The following is a 19,185-nucleotide window of genomic DNA, read 5'->3' on the forward strand; positions in this document are numbered from 1 at the left end:
AATGTATACAAACTGTAATAATAATAACTAATGTATACAAATTGTAATAATAATGACTAATGTATACAAATTGTAATAATAATAACTAAATGTATACAAATTGTAATAATAATAACTAATGCATACAAACTGTAATAATAACTAATGTATACAAATTGTAATAATAATGACTAATGTATACAAATTGTAATAATTAAATGTATACAAATTGCAATAATAATAACTAATGTATACAAACTGTAATAATAATAACTAATGTATACCAATTGTAATAATAACTAATTTTGTATACAAACTGTAATTATAATAACTAATGTATACAAACTGTAATAATAATAACTAATGTATACAAATTGTAATAATAATAACTAAATGTATACAAATTGTAATAATAATAACTAATGTATACAAATTGTAATAATAACTAATTTTGTATACAAATTGTAATAATAATAACTAATGTATACAAACTGAAATAATAACTAATGTATACAAAGTGTAATAATAATAACTAATGTATACAAATTCTAATACTAATAACTAATGTATACAAACTGTAATAATAATAACTAAATGTATACAAATTGTAATAATAATAACTAATGTATACAAACTGTAATAATAATAACTAATGTATACAAATTGTAATAATAATGACTAATGTATACAAATTGTAATAATTAAATGTATACAAATTGCAATAATAATAACTAATGTATACAAACTGTAATAATAATAACTAATGTATACCAATTGTAATAATAACTAATTTTGTATACAAACTGTAATTATAATAACTAATGTATACAAACTGTAATAATAATAACTAATGTATAAAAAATTGTAATAATAATAATAACTAAATGTATACAAATTGTAATAATAATAACTAATGTATACAAATTGTAATAATAACTAATTTTGTATACAAATTGTAATAATAATAACTAATGTATACAAACTGAAATAATAACTAATGTATACAAAGTGTAATAATAATAACTAATGTATACAAATTCTAATACTAATAACTAATGTATACAAACTGTAATAATAATAACTAAATGTATACAAATTGGAATAATAATAACTAATGTATACAAACTGTAATAATAATAACTAATGTATACAAATTGTAATAATATTGACTAATGTATACAAATTGTAATAATTAAATGTATACAAATTGCAATAATAATAACTAATGTATACAAACTGTAATAATAATAACTAATGTATACCAATTGTAATAATAACTAATTTTGTATACAAACTGTAATTATAATAACTAATGTATACAAACTGTAATAATAATAACTAATGTATACAAATTGTAATAATAATAACTAATGTATAAAAAATTGTAATAATAATAATAACTAAATGTATACAAATTGTAATAATAATAACTAATGTATACAAATTGTAATAATAACTAATTTTGTATACAAATTGTAATAATAATAACTAATGTATACAAACTGAAATAATAACTAATGTATACAAAGTATAATAATAATGACTAATGTATACAAATTATAATACTGATAACTAATGTATACAAACTGTAATAATAATAACTAATGTATACAAATTGTAATAATAATAACTAATGTATACAAACTGTAATAATAATAACTAATGTATACAAATTGTAATAATAATAACTAATGTATACAAATTGTAATAATAACTAAATGTATACAAACTGTAATAATAATAACTATTGTATACAAATTGTAATAATAATAACTAATGTATACAAATTGTAATAATAATAACTAATTTTGTATACAAATTGTAGCTAAAGGCCATCTCAGGGGCACAGACAGTCAAATAATTAAAATACCTGGGGTTATGGAGTGACTCTCTCACACACAACCATTTATAGAAAGCAATTTTTGCTCTAAATCTGTTCTAAGGTACCCAGCATTATTTCCAAGAAGGCACAGTCTGTAGTCGTTAACAGTGTATTCATAAAACATGTCAGGTTTGTGATACATTTACAGGCTTCATATGTGTTCCTTATAGCAGGCCATATCTCAGTGAAAACTTTGTTAGAAAATAAATACAGTTCTCCTTTAAAATATATAAATTAATTAATATATGAAATTAATATTCAAGTTGCATGTAGATGCAGGTGTAGTTTTATGGTGCCATAGTTTATTGTAGTCGGTGGTGGTGCTGCGGTAGCGTTGTCGCCTCATAGCAAGACGTTGTCCCGTTCGATTCTCAGCTAGAGTGTCTTCTGTGTGGAGGCATACATGAATGGGGCATGCCTTCGTTGAAGGTTGTGCATCAGGGCTGGTAATCCGGTACATAAAAATCCACTACCAATCATTAGCGGACCGGAGTTCCGCTGTGGCGACCCCTAACCGGGAAAAGTAGAAAGACACAAACAAACAAACAAGTTTATTGTAGTCTAGTGCCCTTTGGTTTTGTCTGCAGAACCACACCTTTGCTGCAGGTAAAGCATGAATGCAGTTTCAAGTTTCATATTAAAAAGTGACAGATCTGTTTTGTAAGTCAGACATGAGTAACAGAGGTGATTGTTGTTCCACTGAACAGAGCATGTACCCACTATTGTACATTACATTCAACGTTTTCCTTATTCTATAAAATACAAATGTTGCAGTTCATAGCATTTGTATGGAACTGCTCACCTGAGCAGTGTTTGCTGTATTGGATGAAACCGTGAAAGATGTTACATAGATAACATTTCACAGGATTTTCAAGTAAAAATGTCATTCGTCTTCTGTCTTGACACTGATATAATTGAGTACAGTTGGAAGTAGCTGCCAAAATTAAGAAGCTCTTCAAGGCAGGCAAACACTGCAACAGTATTATTACAAACTGACTAATACATATTCATCATTCAGCCTGATTTTCAAACCGTTAGGTGCCCCTTGCGTAAGAGTAGAAATACCTCACTAAAAGAATCACAGGCCTAAAGCAGATGCCATATGCTGACCATCTAAAAAAAACTCCAGCTTTACTCTATGGCATATCGTCTACTCAGAGGTGATCTCTGCTTAACATACAAGGCCATGTCAAACCCAGAGCTGTTAGGCATGCTCCACTTAAAGAAATCCCAATTCTTCAGAGCCACACACTCCAGGGATCTAAACCTTGTCATCACAATGAACAAAACATGCTGGAGGGATAGGTTCCTAACCCAGAGACTCCCCATACTCTGGAATAGACTGCCCATACATGTCAAGCAGAGTGCCTCCTTGGCCCTCTTCAAAAGGAACCTTGACGATTGGATGGGAGATAGGAAATTCACCCCAGGAATCATGTCAATCACTCTGCTAGACAGGGGTCCAGGGAAATAAATATTGTCGGAAGAAATATCCAGGGAATTGTTATGGCTGGGCTTGTATAGGCCCCAGGGCTGATAGCCTAGTACCAACCTATGAACCTATGAAACTATTCTCCATTTAAACACAAACAGCTTGTTGTTTAAATCGGCTTAGTAACCAGTATGTGTAAGCTAGAAACTTGGACTTCTAAAGCATGCAGTGTCTTTAAAAAAGTGAATCACTATATCTCAGTGGAAGCACTGAACATGTCACCATTTTGCACAGGAATTTTCTTCTTACATGAACTTTGACTTTTGAATTCCTGCATTTCCATATCTATGAAAGGGACTTGTGTATATCATTGTTAACACTAACTATTCAAAAAACATTGCCTGGAAAAATTTTACACAAGGGCTTTCTCTATATCTGGGCCATGACAATGGAATCTTCTACCTATAAGATCAAAAGATCATAGGAAGTTACCAAGCTATTGGCCCCTTGGCCCTTATAAGCCCAGCCAAGAGTTTAGCCCATGTTTAGACAAGTCAGCACCTGATGCCCCTGTCCAGCAGGGACACAGGTAGAATCCTGGGGTGTATTTTCTGTTTCCCATCCAGTTTTCCACGCTGTGCTTGAAAAGGGGCAATGAGGTATTCTGCTTGACATAGAGAGTGAGTCTATTCTACAGATGGGGGAGCTTCTAGGACACAAATCTGTCCCGCCAACAAGTCCTATTGATATCACAGACTAGGTTGAGGTCACATGTGTGGGTTACTCAAGTGGAGCATGACTTGCAGATATGCAGCAGTCCCATCAAGGCAGAGTCCAAGATCGCCTTGTATGCCAGACAGTGGTCACCTCTGAGGAGTCTGTATAAAACTGAGTATAGGGGATAGGGCATTTAGCCTATCTGTGTTTGGTAGATGTTTGAGGCCCTGGATTCTCTTTGTGAGGAACCTCTGTGGTCTCTCCAGCTGCTACATGTCCTTTGCGAGGTACATGTCAAAAGGGGAACTGTACTCATTAATGGGCCTTATAAGGGAAGAATACAGGGATGTTATGTCCTCCTTGTACCTGGATGAGATACCCTTACTAATGAGGTGGGCCATGTAGAAAGCTTTTCGTACAACAGAAACAACATGGTGGTCAAAAGTCAGGTTGCTATCAAAATGGGTACCCAAATCCCACACAACTGATTGCGTGCTAAGGACTTTGTTATTAATGTGATACTTTGTGGGGATGTTACTCTCACCAAAGGGGATTATGATGCATTTTTTGGTATTCAGCTTGAGGCCATGTTTCTGATGCCAGTCATTTGTTTGGATGATACTCTCTTGGAGGATGTGCACATCACTAGGGGAATTGATGATAATGCCCAGCTTGCAGTCATCTGCAAATCTGGTCAGCCACAGCCCACTGATTTTGGCCTGCATCTCAGAAAAGCATATCCCAAATAATAGAAGTCCCAAGACCAAACCCTTGGGTAAGCTGCTAATTCCGAGTCTACTGCTTGAGGTGGCTTCCCCTATTTTGACTAAGTGGGTTCTATCAGTGAGCCAGTTTTGTTACTCATCTGGTAATATAAGGAGTGATGCCTAGTTGAAAGAGTCTATCTATTATGCCCAAGTGGGGAATAATGTTGAAGACTCTGGCCAGGTAAAGGTAGGCAGTGTGCACCATCTTCCCCTCATCCATGGCTTTGGTGACTGTCTCAAAGAAGTCTACAAAATTTAAAGACATGACATGCCCTTGACAAAGCCAAACTGTGTTGAATTGAGTGTTTGAAGGTTGCCAATGTCCTTGTTAATGAGGTCCATGGTAATCCATTCCATGGCCTTGCAGACCTGGATAGTTAGGCTGATTTGTCTATAATTTCCTGGAGTAGTGGACACTCCACCTTTGTGTAAAGGGATGACAGTACTCAGCTGGGATGAAGCCAGTTCTCAGGCTTTGGTTGAATAGGGTGCCGAATGGTGCTGCAAGTTCCTGCCTGAGTTCATGTAGGATGCAGGCTGGGATGTTATCAGGTCCCATGGAGGCTGTATATTTTGCCTTTAAGAGAGCAGTGATGACTTGTTCCCTTGATATATGGGAAAGGAGGCAGGTACTGGGGATGTCCTGATTTACTGATGGGGGGGTACAGCGGTGAGGTTTTTGCTGAATCTGTCAGTTTGATATATCTACAGTATTTTTATATGTGGTATCCTTGACCACCATTTCTGAGCAGATCTCGGTGCTTCCTTTGAGGTTGCAGACATATGTAAAGAAGGCCTTATAACTGTCTCTAGTAGATGTAGGCAATTTGGACTTGAAGTTTGCTTTGGAGGATTTCACTAGTGCTCTTATTTGCTTGTTCAGCCTAAGGAGTGATTGCTTCCAATTGGGCACCTGCTCCTTCTTGGTCCTAGACATCAATTTTTTCCTTTTGTTATAGAGTTTATTTATTGCAGATGTCGACCAGACAGGTTTAGTCTCCCTTGCGGATGATGGTTTAGTCCTGTCAGGTATTCCTGATTCCATGCATCTATATAAATGCTCATATAGTGCTTTGGTGTAGTTTTGGATATTGGTGTCAGTTTCTACAGAGGGAGAGTGGGCTGTGAAGCTGTTTACACCATCTCTCAGAAGGCTGTAATCAGCTTTTGAGATGTTTTTTTGTTTGACCCTAGTTAGAGGGAGATGGTGACTTCAAAAGTGACCACTTTATGGTCGGATCTTACCAGGGACAGCAACAATAAAATATGTCAAAGGTGACAGCAAAATGTTCTGAATTATAAAATGAAAACAAAACTAAGCGCTTTTACTTATAATTACTACTTTCTTCTTGAATACATCATATATTGTATACAAAGAACAAGAAAAAAGAAAACAGGTGAAACAGTTGTAGTCCATAGCAGTACCCCTTTAAATATTGGCAAAGGAAGAGGTGTGTCGGCAAGAATACAGGTTAACAAAATGTATTTCTTTCTCTTTTCTAAAATTTTTCTCAGGGAGACTTATCATAAGAAAATAGAAGCATTTGCAAAGGGCATGAGGTAGGACGCTACCTAGTCCATAGCACAGTACCCCTTTAAATTTGTAAATGTAAATTAAAACAGCACAGATGGGGCACATCACACCACAATGTATATTGTCTGATGATAACAATACTTCATTACATACTTGGGGGATGAGTACATTAAAAGGACACATTTAAAAATGGATGTAATGCGACAAGGAGGTCCTGGCACTTGTCCTGCCCAGCTGCATAATTACGTGGACTGTCTAGTGCTGCAGTAAAGGCTAATTAGGTGAGAGTGCTCATTGTTATTTATTTTATTTTATTTTATTTTACATTTGTTGGCTGGGAGAGTCCAACTGGATTACGTCCATTTTCAGTGGAGGCCCAGGGAGAAAAGCTCCAAGAGAACAATTTTTTACAAAACATAGTTTTAAGGACAGACTTTTGATATACAATTTCCATATAAGAGACTTTGGCATACATATTAACTAACAAATAGGATACATTAATTCTCTACAATATAATATTACATTTTAGAAGATATTCGTAAGTTTAGGATTCCTGTGATAGATTTACTATCAGAGTAAAAGTGGAGAGATGTAGAATAAGGCTGTGAGAGAGCAGATATATAGGTATGCATTTATTTATTTTGTTTACTGGGAAAGTCTGACAGGGCATAGCATTCATTTTCAGAGGAAGCCCAGGAAGAAAGGCACTAATATACAAAGAACTGTAATATCTGAAAGGCAATAATATACAGCAGTCTGTATAACGTTTTTCAAAAGATGGAGAACTGCATTTCAAATTTGATATACAGACAGCCATAGTGTTGCTTTTTTCAACAGAAAGCAAAATGTCTCATAAGAGTTATAGAACTGAGAGAGACAGAGTTGGGAAAGAGAAGACAGGGGTGGTTGAGGATGAAAGAGTATAACAAAAGGGAGGAGAGTGAGTTACAGTCCAGGTCAAAGGAGGATATGGAGCGGAGCAGGGATGAGGCTGAACAAGAGTGATGTGCTTATCTGGTGCAGTACATTTGCAGAGACCTGAAAAGTTGGCAGAATCAGAAATGCACGTCCCAGCTTTCCAATAATGTTATCCCCACCTATTCAAACTAGTAAGAGGCACTACAGTGGGGCATACATGTACCTGCCCCACCTTCAGATGAGGATGCAGTAAATTTAAATGTTACAAGAAGCTTCTAAGAAAACAAAAGAATTTAGCATCAAGAAGATACAACTGTTGTTACCACTACAAAAGAAATGCACAATTTAAATTCAGATGACAACTAGTACCATTCAACAAATCAGAAATATGCAAACAGAGGAAAGCAAGAATGAAAACCATAAAAAACATGACTTTCCGAAGCAGTATTAGAGTCAGTATTCAGATTAGTGTACTCTACATGGGCCGTTCTATGGCAGGAGACTTCTGTAGAGAATGCTTGCCTGTGGGGAGATAATCCTGCAGTGAGTATTCAAAAAAAAAACTTTCATCCATACACACACCACAAACAGAAACTCTGTAGTCCAGTGAGTGGAAGTTACCAGACCATAATGCACACATAATACTACTACATTAAGTTACAACATCACAACACACACATAATAGTGCTGCATTACCTTACAACAACACAGCACACACATAATAGTGCTACATTAAGTTACCAGATCACAACACACAATAGTCCTACATTAAGTTACCACATCACAACACACACACAATAGTCCTACATTAAGTTACCAGATCACAGCACACACAAAAATCCTACATTAACGTATCACATCACAACACACACAAAAGTTCTGCCTTAAAGTACCACATCCCAACACACACAAAACTCCTACATTAAGTTACCACATCACAACACACACAATAGTCCAACATTAAGTTACCCGATCACAACACACAGTAGTCCTACATTAAGTTCAGATCACAACACACAGTAGTTCTACATTAACCAGATCACAACACACAGTAGTCCTAGATTAAGTTACCAGATGACAACACACACAATAGCCCTACATTAAGTTACAAGGTCACAACACACACATAATAGTCCTATATTAAGTTACCAGATCACAACACACAATAGCACTACATTAAGTTACCAGATCACAACACACACACTAGTCCTACATTAAGTTGCTAGATCACAACACACAGTGGTACTACATTAAGTTACCAGATCACAACACACAGTAGTCCTACATTAAGTTGCCAGATCACAACACACAGCAGTCCTGCATTAAGTTACCAGATCCCAACAAACAATAGTCCTACATTAAGTTTCCAGATCACAGCACACTATAGTCCTGCATTAAGTTACCAGATCACAACACACACAAAAGTCCTGCATTAAGTTACCAGATCACAACACACAATGGTCCTACATTAAGTTACCAGATCACAACACACAGTAGTCCTACATTGTTACCAGATCACAACACACACAAAAGTCCTACATTAAGTTATCAGATCACAACACATAATAGTCCTACATTAAGTTACCAGATCACAATACATAGTAGTCCACATTACGTTACCAGATCATAACACACAGTAGTCCTGCATTAAGTTACCAAATCACAGCACACACAAAAGTCCTGCATTAAGTTATCAGATAACAACACACAGTAGTCCTACATTAAGTTACCAGATCACAACACACAGTAGTCTTGCATTAAGTTACCAGATCACAATACACAAAAGTCCTACATTAAGTTACCAGATCACAACACACACAAAAGTCCTGCATTAAGTTACCAGATCTCAACACACAATAGACTTACATTAAGTTACCAAATCACAACACACAGTACTCCACATTAAGTTACCAGAGCACAACACACACAAAAGTCCTACATTACATTACCAGATCACAGCACATAATAGTCTTACATTATGTTACCAATCACAGCACACAATAGCACCACATTCAGTTGCAGGGATACACAGGAACATGTGAACAAGACCAGGCACGGGATTATAGGGCCACAAAATGCCTGGCCATACACACCTTAAGTTGCCAAACATAAAAGTCCTCCCCTTGTCAAGCACTTACTGCCACTTACTTCCCAGATTGAGTAGGAGTGTACATGATAACCCTGGTGTAAATTTGTGTGCATCTCTCCAGTCACAGGCAGTCATAGTCGTACTTTGTTTAACCTGTAATGGCGATTTATTCCATAGGCTGTGAATAGCTGGGCTAGAAAGGAACCTATCTCTCCAGGGGGTCTTGTTAATGTTTTGGTATAGATTTAGGTCTCTGGTGTGTCTGTAGATGAACTGGTTTTGAGAAGAAATCGGAGGTCAACTAGAGATTGGCTAAAAACATTGGACACAGGTCACCTAAGAGCAGCCAATAGGCTAATAAGTATAAGGATGGTCATACAAATATTTTAGGATGCTAGCGTGACTGAAGGTTGTTGTCCACATATGTCACTTGGCAAAAGTTTTACACCGGATTCCCTTCCTGACGTAACCCTCCCCATTTATCTGGGCTTGGGACCGGCACAAAGAAATGCACTGGCTTGTGCATTCCCAGTTCCTGGCTTTCTGGCACAGAAGTATGTAAGAGTGGTACAGGATATGTACAAGGTCAGTGTGACAGTGGTAAGGTCTGCGGTAGAACTGATGGATGTGTTCAAGTTGGAGGTGGGACTACATCAAGGATCAGCTCTGAGCCCTTTCTTATTTGCAATGATGATGGACAGGTTGACAGATGAGATCAGACAGGAGTCTCTGTGGACTATGATGTTTGCAGATGACATTGTGATCTGTAGTGAGAGTAGGGAAAAGGTTTAGGAGTGATATGCTCTAGAGAGGACAGGAATGAAGGTCAGCAGGACTAAAACAGCATATATGTGTGTCAATGAGGGGAGGCTAGAGGAATGGTGAGGATGCAGGGAGTAGAGGTGGCGAAGGTGGATGAGTTTAAATACTTAGGATCAACAGTTCAGAGTAATGGTGAGTGTGGAAGAGAGTTGAAGAAGAGAGTTCAGGAGGGGGGAATGGGTGGAGAAGAGTGTCAGGAGTGATTTGTGACAGACGAGTACCAGAAAGAGTGAAAGGCAAGATCTACAAGAGGGTAGCGAGACTAACTATATTATATAGGTTGGAGATGGTGGCACTGACGAAAAGACAGAGCTGGAGATGACAAGATGTTAAGATTTGCATTGGGTGTGATGAGGATGGACAGGATTCGGAATCAGTATATTAGAGGGTCAGTTCAGGTTGGACGGTTTGGAGACAAAGCCAGAGAGGTGAGACTGTGTTGGTTTGGACATGTGCTGAGGAGGGATGCAGAGTATATTGGGAAAAAGATGCTAAGGATGAAGCTGCCAGGTAACAGGAAAAGAGGAAGGCCTGAGATAAGGTTTATGGATGTGGTGAGAGAGGACATGCAGGTGGTTGGTGTGACAGAGCAAGATGCAGAGGACAGGAAGAAATGGAAACAGGTGATCAACTCTGGTGACCGCTAACGGGAGCAGCTGAAAGAAGAAGAAGAAGGATTGAAGATCTTTCTTTTTTGGTAAGAAATCTTTGACCCTGGAACTAAAAACAAGGGTGTCCCTCAAGGCTCATTCCTTGGGCCCCTCATCTTTGCTTTGTATATGGTGACCTCCAATGAGATCTGCCCATCATTTTTGTCCTTACAATAGCAGGGACCCACACAAGCACCATCACCATTCAATTTCAGTAACAATTTGCGTGGATATGGAATTGGCTTGTAACTTTCAATTTCTCCATCAACACTACAAAAGCTACCACTATGATATTGGGAATAATTCAGAAACTTAGAGGTACCTTCCCTACATTACTGACTCATTCAGGGTCCCCTTCCTCTCACAACTACTGAAAAGTACCTTTGTGCAACTATTGATCAATCACTCAGGTTTCATGCACATGCGCAAACCCAAGTAGAGAAGGTAATTAACCAGGTCAAAGTCCTACAAAATTTCCAACTTGCTTACATCTGAAGCTAGGCACACTATAGCTATCAGCATCTCGCTATGCAGACTGGAATATGGTCTTCCTGTCATAACATCCCCCTCTGCCCAGAACATTTACTTGATGGAAGCAAGTGAAAAAAATAATGAGTTTGTACATCTTTCCAGCTCTAATAAGCATCTCTGTACCAACCAACAAAAAAGGGAGACATTGCCAGTTGCCTCCCTTTCTACCTGGCAACTCTTATCTTTAAACTGCTTTTTGAAAGCTACTGTCCACAGCTAAAGAAATTGTTAGACATCAGATGATGTACCCAATTGCTCTCAACAAATGATTGTATCTGGTTAGTAAGACTCCTATTTAAACTTACCACCACTGAAAGTGCATTTTACAAAATTGCACCAGCTTGCTGAAACCCAATCCCAGAAGACATAAGGCTACTGTCTGAGCTGAAGAGCCTTAAAACTTAACTGAAAAAGTGTCTCACTGCAGACAGTAAATGGAAATGAAAACAGGACCCAAGACAAACTACTGACGGTTACATCAGCTCTGCTTAAGTAATTCCTAATGACCGGCATTCCATTATTTTATTTATTATTTGTTTACCAGGAAACTCCAACTGGGACAGAGCCCATTTTGAGCAGAGGCCCAGGGAGAAACACTCCAGGCTCATGTTTTTGGAATTTGGGAGAAAACTGGATCATCCAGAGGAAATCCATACAAACACAGAGAGGATATGCAGACTCCACATAGAAGGCACCTCAGCCAAGAATCAAGCCAGAGAACCTCTTACTGGGAGCCGACAATGCTAACCACTGCACCACTGCCCCATTATCAGTTTTATAGTAGTACCACTAACATGCAAGCTAGATCAGTACTGTAGGAAAATGATTAACCTTGTTAATTACTGATGTACAGTCCTTAAATATGCTAAAAGTCTACCCCAAGAAGTTCAGCATTACACAACGTGCTATGGATGCACAATACATGTATCACTCATGATTCCTTGTCCTTATTGTTCATGTTGTAAAGCCCTGGCTATGGATGTACAATATGTGTGTATATGTATCGTTCATGATTCCATGTCCTTATTGTTCCTGTTGTAAAGCCCTGGCTATGGATGTACAATATGTGTGTATATGTATCGGTCATGATTCCGTGTCCTTATTGTTCCTGTTGTAAAGCCCTGGCTATGGATGCACAATATGTGCATATATGTATCGGTCATGATTCCTTGTCCTTATTGTTCCTGTTGTGAAACCCTGGCTATGGATATACAATATGTGTGTATATGTATCGGTCATGATTCCTTGTCCTTATTGTTCCTGTTGTAAAGCCCTGGCTATGGATGTGCAATATGTGCATATATGTATCGGTCATGATTCTGTGTCCTTATTGTTCCTGTTGTAAAACCCTGGCTATGGATGTACAATATGTGCGTATATGTATCACTCATGATTCCTCGTCCTTATTGTTCCTGTAGTAAAGCCCTAGCTATGGATGCACATTATGTGCGTATATAGGTTCGTAGGTTCATAGGTTGGTACTAGGCTATCAGCCCTAGGGCATATACAACCTAGCCATAATAATTCCCTGGCTATTTCTTCCCACACTGCTTACTTCCCTGAACCCCTTACTAGCAGGGCAACTGACATGATCCCGGGGTGAATTTCTTTTCTCCCATCCAATCATCAAGGTTCCTTTTGAAGAGGGCCAAAGAGGCGCTCTGCTTGACATGTATGGGCAGTCTGTTCCAGAGTCTGGGGAGTCTCTGGGTCAGGAACCTATCTCTCCAGCATGTTTTGTTTATTGTGATGACAAGAGTTAGATCCCTGGAGTGTGTGGCTCTCTGGGATTGGGATTTCTTTAAGTGTAACATGTCCAAGAGCTCTGGGTTTGACATGGCCTTGTATGTTAAGCAGAGATCACCACGGCGTAGACGATATGCAACAGAGTGTAGCTGGAGTTTTTTAAGGCTGTCAGCATAGGGCATCTGCTTTAGGCCTGTGATTCTTTTAGTGAGGTATTTCTGTGGCCTTTTCAGTTGTTGCAGATGTCTTGAGAGGTACATATCAAATGGGGCAGTGTATTCTATAATGGGTCTAATGAGGGATGAGTACAGTTGGACAATGTCCTCCTTTTTTCTGATGAAAAGCCCTTAGTGATGAGGTGTGCCACATAGAAGAATTTCCTGACTGTTATGGCGATGTGGTTATTGAAGGTGAGACCACTGTCCACCTGTGTCCCTAAGTCTCTTATCACACTTTTGGTGTTTAGTGTACTGCCACCTATGTGATAATTCACGGGTACATATTTTTTCCCAAAGGGGATAACTATACATTTCTTGGCATTGAGCTTGAGCCCATGGCTCTGGCACCAAGCATCTGTTTCTGTAAGGCCCTTTTGTAGAGTATCCACATCTTTTGGGGATTCAATAATGGCTGCCAGTTTGCAGTCATCTGCGAACTTTGTTAGCCAGAGTCCCTTAGTGTTGGCCTGTACTTCAGAGAAGTAGATGCCAAACAAGGGAGGTCCCAGGACTGAACCCTGAGGCACTCCACTTGTCACATATCTAGAGCTGGATTTTGAGTCAGCTACTTTTACAGTGTGGGTTCTGTCAGTAAGCCAGTTGGCAACCCATTGAGTGATGTAGGGATTAATGCCCAGCTTAGTAAGTTTATCTATTAATCCAGAGTGGGGGATGGTGTCAAAGGCCTTGGTGAGGTCCAGATAGGATGTATGGACTGCCTTACCTTCGTCCACAGCTCTGGAGACTGATTTGAAGAAGTCAATAAGGTTCAGGAGACCAGATCGGCCCATCACAAACCCAAACTGGGTGGGGTCCATTGTTTTAAAGTTGCCAATGTCTTTGTTTATAAGTTCCATAATAATACGTTCCATGGCCTTGCAGATCAGGCTCGTCAGACTGATAGGGTGGTAGTTCCTGGGATCCAAGGTGGATCCCCCCTTGTGGAGTGAGATAAATTTAGCTGTGCGCCACTCAGTGGGTGCAAAGCCTGAGATGTGGGTATGAGTAGACATGACACTTAGGTGAGGTGCCAGTTCATTTTGTAGTTCATGAAGTACACAGCCCGGGATGTTATCTGGTCCCATGGATGCTGTATTCTTAGCTTTCGAGAGTGTGCTTTTTACCTGTGTGGCTGTTATTACTGGAATTTGGCAATCTTCCAGTATTGAGATAGGCCATTTAGGGGGTGAGGGGGGGGGTGAAGTTGGCACTGGATCAATCTGCCAGGATATTGGCAATATCCTTGGGATCAGTATATTTAACACCATTCTGTTGTAGCTCAGAGCAGATCTGAGCATTGCCATTTAGATACTTGACACAGTTATAGAATGCCTTGTGGTTGTCTTTGGAATCTTTGGCAATTTTATTTTTGTAACTAGCAATGGAGGATTTTATGTGGAATCTCAGCTTCTTACTGAGGCTGCTAAAGGAGTTTTTTGCATCCTGGGATTTTCCTCTTTTCTGCAACAGTTTTTTTCCCTTTGTTGTAAAGTTTGTTTATGGCAGGGGACCACCAGATTGGCTTCCATTTTCTGGAGGAGAGCATCTTGGTTCTATTTGGGATGGCACAATTCAAACTTCAGTTCTCGTCTGCATGGGTGTCATGAAGTTTGTCACTTCTGACTTGAGTAGCATGAAGTTGGCTTTGGAGAAATTTTTTATGGAGGTATCCTTACTGGACGGTGGAGGTGATATGTGGATGTTAAGGGTGATTAGCTTATGGTATGACCTGACCAACAAGGGAGTGAATATAGGTGTGGAGCATCGATTTCCCATGTTGGTAATGACCACGTCTAGGATATTAGACCACTGGTGGGACTATGGATTAGTTCATTCAAGGCGCTGGAATTTATGATTTCCAAGAACCGTTGGGCAAAGGTGTTGGTGCATGAGTAGGTTTCCTAGTTAATGGCAGGGTAGTTGAAATCACCTAGTATTAGGGTGTTTGTTTGTATATTAATATTTTCCAGTATGTTTAGAAAGGTGTAGTGAGAATCTTGGGGCATGGTGGGGGATTTGTAACAAGCTACAATTTGGATTGCAATCTTACCTAGTGTTAGTTTCACCTGGAGAATTTCAGACGCATTGTGTTGGGCAACTAACCTGGTGGTGTGAATATCCTTGGAGAATATGGACAATACGGCGTATATGTATCACTCATGATTCCTTGTCCTTATTGTTCCTGTTGTAAAGCCCTGGCTATGGATGTGCAATATGTGCATATATGTATCGGTCATGATTCCTTGTTCTTATTGTTCCTGTTGTAATGCCCTGGGTATGGATGTGCAATATGTGCGTATATGTATCGGTCATGATTCTGTGTCCTTATTGTTCCGGTTGTAAAGCTCTGGCTATGGATGCACAATATGTGCGTATATGTATCGGTCATGATTCTGTGTCTTTATTGTTCCTGTTGTAAAGCCCTGGCTATGGATGCACAATATGTGCTTATATGTATCGGTCATGATTCCTTCCCCTTATTGTTCCTGTTGTAAAGCCCTGGCTATGCATGTACAATATGTGTGTATATGTATCGTTCATGATTCCTTGTTCTTATTGTTCCTGTTGTAAAACCCTGGCTATGGATGTACAATATGTGCGTATATGTATCACTCATGAGTCCTAGTCCTTAATGTTCCTGTTGTAAAGCCCTGGCTATGGATGTGCAATATGTGCGTATATGTATCGCTCATGATTCCTTGTCCTTATTGTTCCTGTTGTAAAGCCCTGGCTATGGATGTACAATATGTGCGTATATGTATCACTCATGATTCCTTGTCCTTATTGTTCCTGTTGTAAAGCCCTGGCTATGGATACACAATATGTGCGTGTATGTATCGGTCATGATTCCTTGTCCTTATTGTTCCTGTTGTAAAGCCCTGGCTATGGATGTACAATATGTGCGTATATGTATCGTTCATGATTCCTTGTCCTTATTATTCCTGCTGTAAAACCCTGGCTATGGATGTACAATATGTGCGTATATATATTGGTCATGATTCCTTGTCCTTATTATTCGGGTTGTAAAGCCCTGCACCATATGTGCGTATATGTATCGCTCATAAATCCTTCTCCTTGTAGTTCCTGGTGTAAAGCGCTGGCTATGGATGCACAATATATATATATATATATATATATATATATATATATATATATATATATATATATATATATATATATAAATATATATATATGTATATATATATATATATGTATATATATATATATATATATATATATATATATATATATATATATATATATATACATATATATATATATATATATATATATATATATATATACATATATACACACACACACATATATATATATATATATAGATATAGATATAGATATAGATATATATATATTGGTCATGATTCCTTGTCCTTATTGTTCCTGTTGTAAAGCCCAGGTTATGGATGCATAATATGTGCGTATATGTATCGGTCATGATTCCTTGTCCTTATTGTTCCTGTTGTAAAGCCCTGGCTATGGATGTACAATATGTGCGTATATGTATCAGTCATGATTCCTTGTCCTTATTGTTCCTGTTGTAAAGCCCTGACTATGGATGCATAATATGTGCGTATATATATATATATATCGCTCATAATTCTTTGTCCTTATTGTTCCTGTTGTAAAACCCGGGCTATGGATGTACAATATGTGCGTATATGTATCGGTCACGATTGCTTGTCCTTATTGTAACTATTGTAAAGCCCTGGCTATGGATGTACAATATGTGCGTATATTTATCGGTCATGATTCCTTGTCCTTATTGTTCCTGTTGTAAAGCCCTGGCTATGGATGTACAATATGTGCGTATATGTATCTGTCATGATTCCTTGTCCTTATTATTCCTGTTGTAAAGCCCTGGCTATGGATGTACAATATGTGTCTATATGTATCGGTCATTATTCCTTGTCCTTATTGTTCCTGTTCTAAAGCCCTGGCTATGGATGTACAATATGTGTGTATATGTATCTCACATGATTCTGTGTCCTTATTGTTCCTGTTCTAAAGCCCTGGCTATGGATGTACAATATGTGAGTATATGTATCGGTCATGATTCCTTGTCCTTATTGTTCCTGTTCTGAAGCCCTGGCTATGGATGTACAATATGTGCGTATATGTATCGCTCATGATTTCTTGTCCTTATTGTTCCTGTTATAAAGCCCTGGCTATGGATGCACAATATGTGAGTATATGTATCGGTCATGATTCCTTGTCCTTATTGTTTCTTTTGTAAATCCCTGGCTATGGATGTACAATATGTGCGTATATGTATCGGTCATGCTTCCTTGTCCTTATTGTTCCTGTTGTAAAGCGCGGGCTATAGATGTACAATATATGCGTATATGTATCGGTCATAATTACTTGTCCTTATTGCTCCTGTTGTAAAGCCCTGGCTATGGATGCACAATATGTGCATATATGTATCGGTCATGATTCCTTGTCCTTATTGTTCCTGTTGTAAAGCCCTGGCTATGGATGCACAATATGTGCATATATGTATCAGTCATGATTCCTTGTCCTTATTGTTCCTGTTGTAAAGCACTGGCTATGGATGTACAATATGTGCGTATATGTATCGGTCATGAGTCCTTGTCCTCATTGTAACTATTGTAAAGCCCTGGCTATGGATGTACAATATGTGCGTATATGTATCGGTCATAATTACTTGTCCTTATTGTTCCTGTTGTAAAGCCCTTGCTATGGATGTACAATATGTGCGTATATGTATCGGTCATGATTCCTTGTCCTTATTGTTCCTGTTGTAAAGCCCTGGCTATGGATGTATAATATGTGCGAATATGTATCGGACATGAGTCCTTATCCTTATTGTAACTATTGTAAAGCCCTGGCTATGGATGTACAATACAGCGTATATGTATCGCTCATGATTCCTTGTCCTTATTGCTCCTGTTGTAAAGCCCTGGTTATGGATGCATAATATGTGCGTATATGTATCGGTCATAATTACTCTTCCTTATTGCTCCTGTTGTAAAGCCCTTGCTATGGATGTACAACATGTGCGTATATGTATCGGTCATGATTCCTTGTCCTTATTGTAACTATTGTAAAGCCCTAGAAATGGATGTGCAATATGTGCATATATGTATCAGTCATGATTCCTTGTCCTTATTGTTCTTGTTGTAATGCCCTGGTTATGGACGCACAATATGTGCATATATGTATCGCACATGATTCCTTGTCCGTATTGTTCCTGTTGTAAAGCCCTGGCTAAGAATGTACAGTATGTGCGTATATGTATCGGTCATGATTCCTTGTCCTTCTTGTTCCTGTTGTAAAGACCTGGCTATGGATGCACAATATGTGCGTATATGTATCGGTCATGATTCCTTGTCCTTATTGTTCCTGTTGTAAAGACCTGGCTATGGATGCACAATATGTGCGTATATGTATCGGTCATGATTCCTTGTCCTTATTGTTCCTGTTGTAAAGACCTGGCTATGGATGCACAATATGTGCATATATGTATCGGTCATGATTCCTTGTCCTTATTGTTCCTATTGTAAAGACCTGGCTATGCATGTACAATATGTGCGTATATGTATCGCTCATGATTCTGTGTCCTTATTGTTCCTGTTGTAAAGCCCTGGCTATGGATATACAATATGTGCCTATATGTATCGGTCATGATTCCTTGTCCTTATTGTTTCTGTAGTAAAACCATAGCTATGGATACACAATATGTGCCTATATGTATCGGTCATGATTCCTTGTCCTTATTGTTCCTGTTGTAAAGCGCTGGCTATTAATGTACAATATGTGTGTATATGTATCGGTCATGATTCCTTGTCCTTATTGCTCCTGTAGTAAAGCCCTGGCTATGGATGTACAATATCTGCGTATATGTAATGGTCATGATT

Source organism: Protopterus annectens, chromosome 11.part0 (genome assembly GCF_019279795.1).
Source record: "Protopterus annectens isolate FY-2018-M chromosome 11.part0, PAN1.0, whole genome shotgun sequence".
NCBI lineage: Eukaryota > Metazoa > Chordata > Ceratodontiformes > Protopteridae > Protopterus > Protopterus annectens.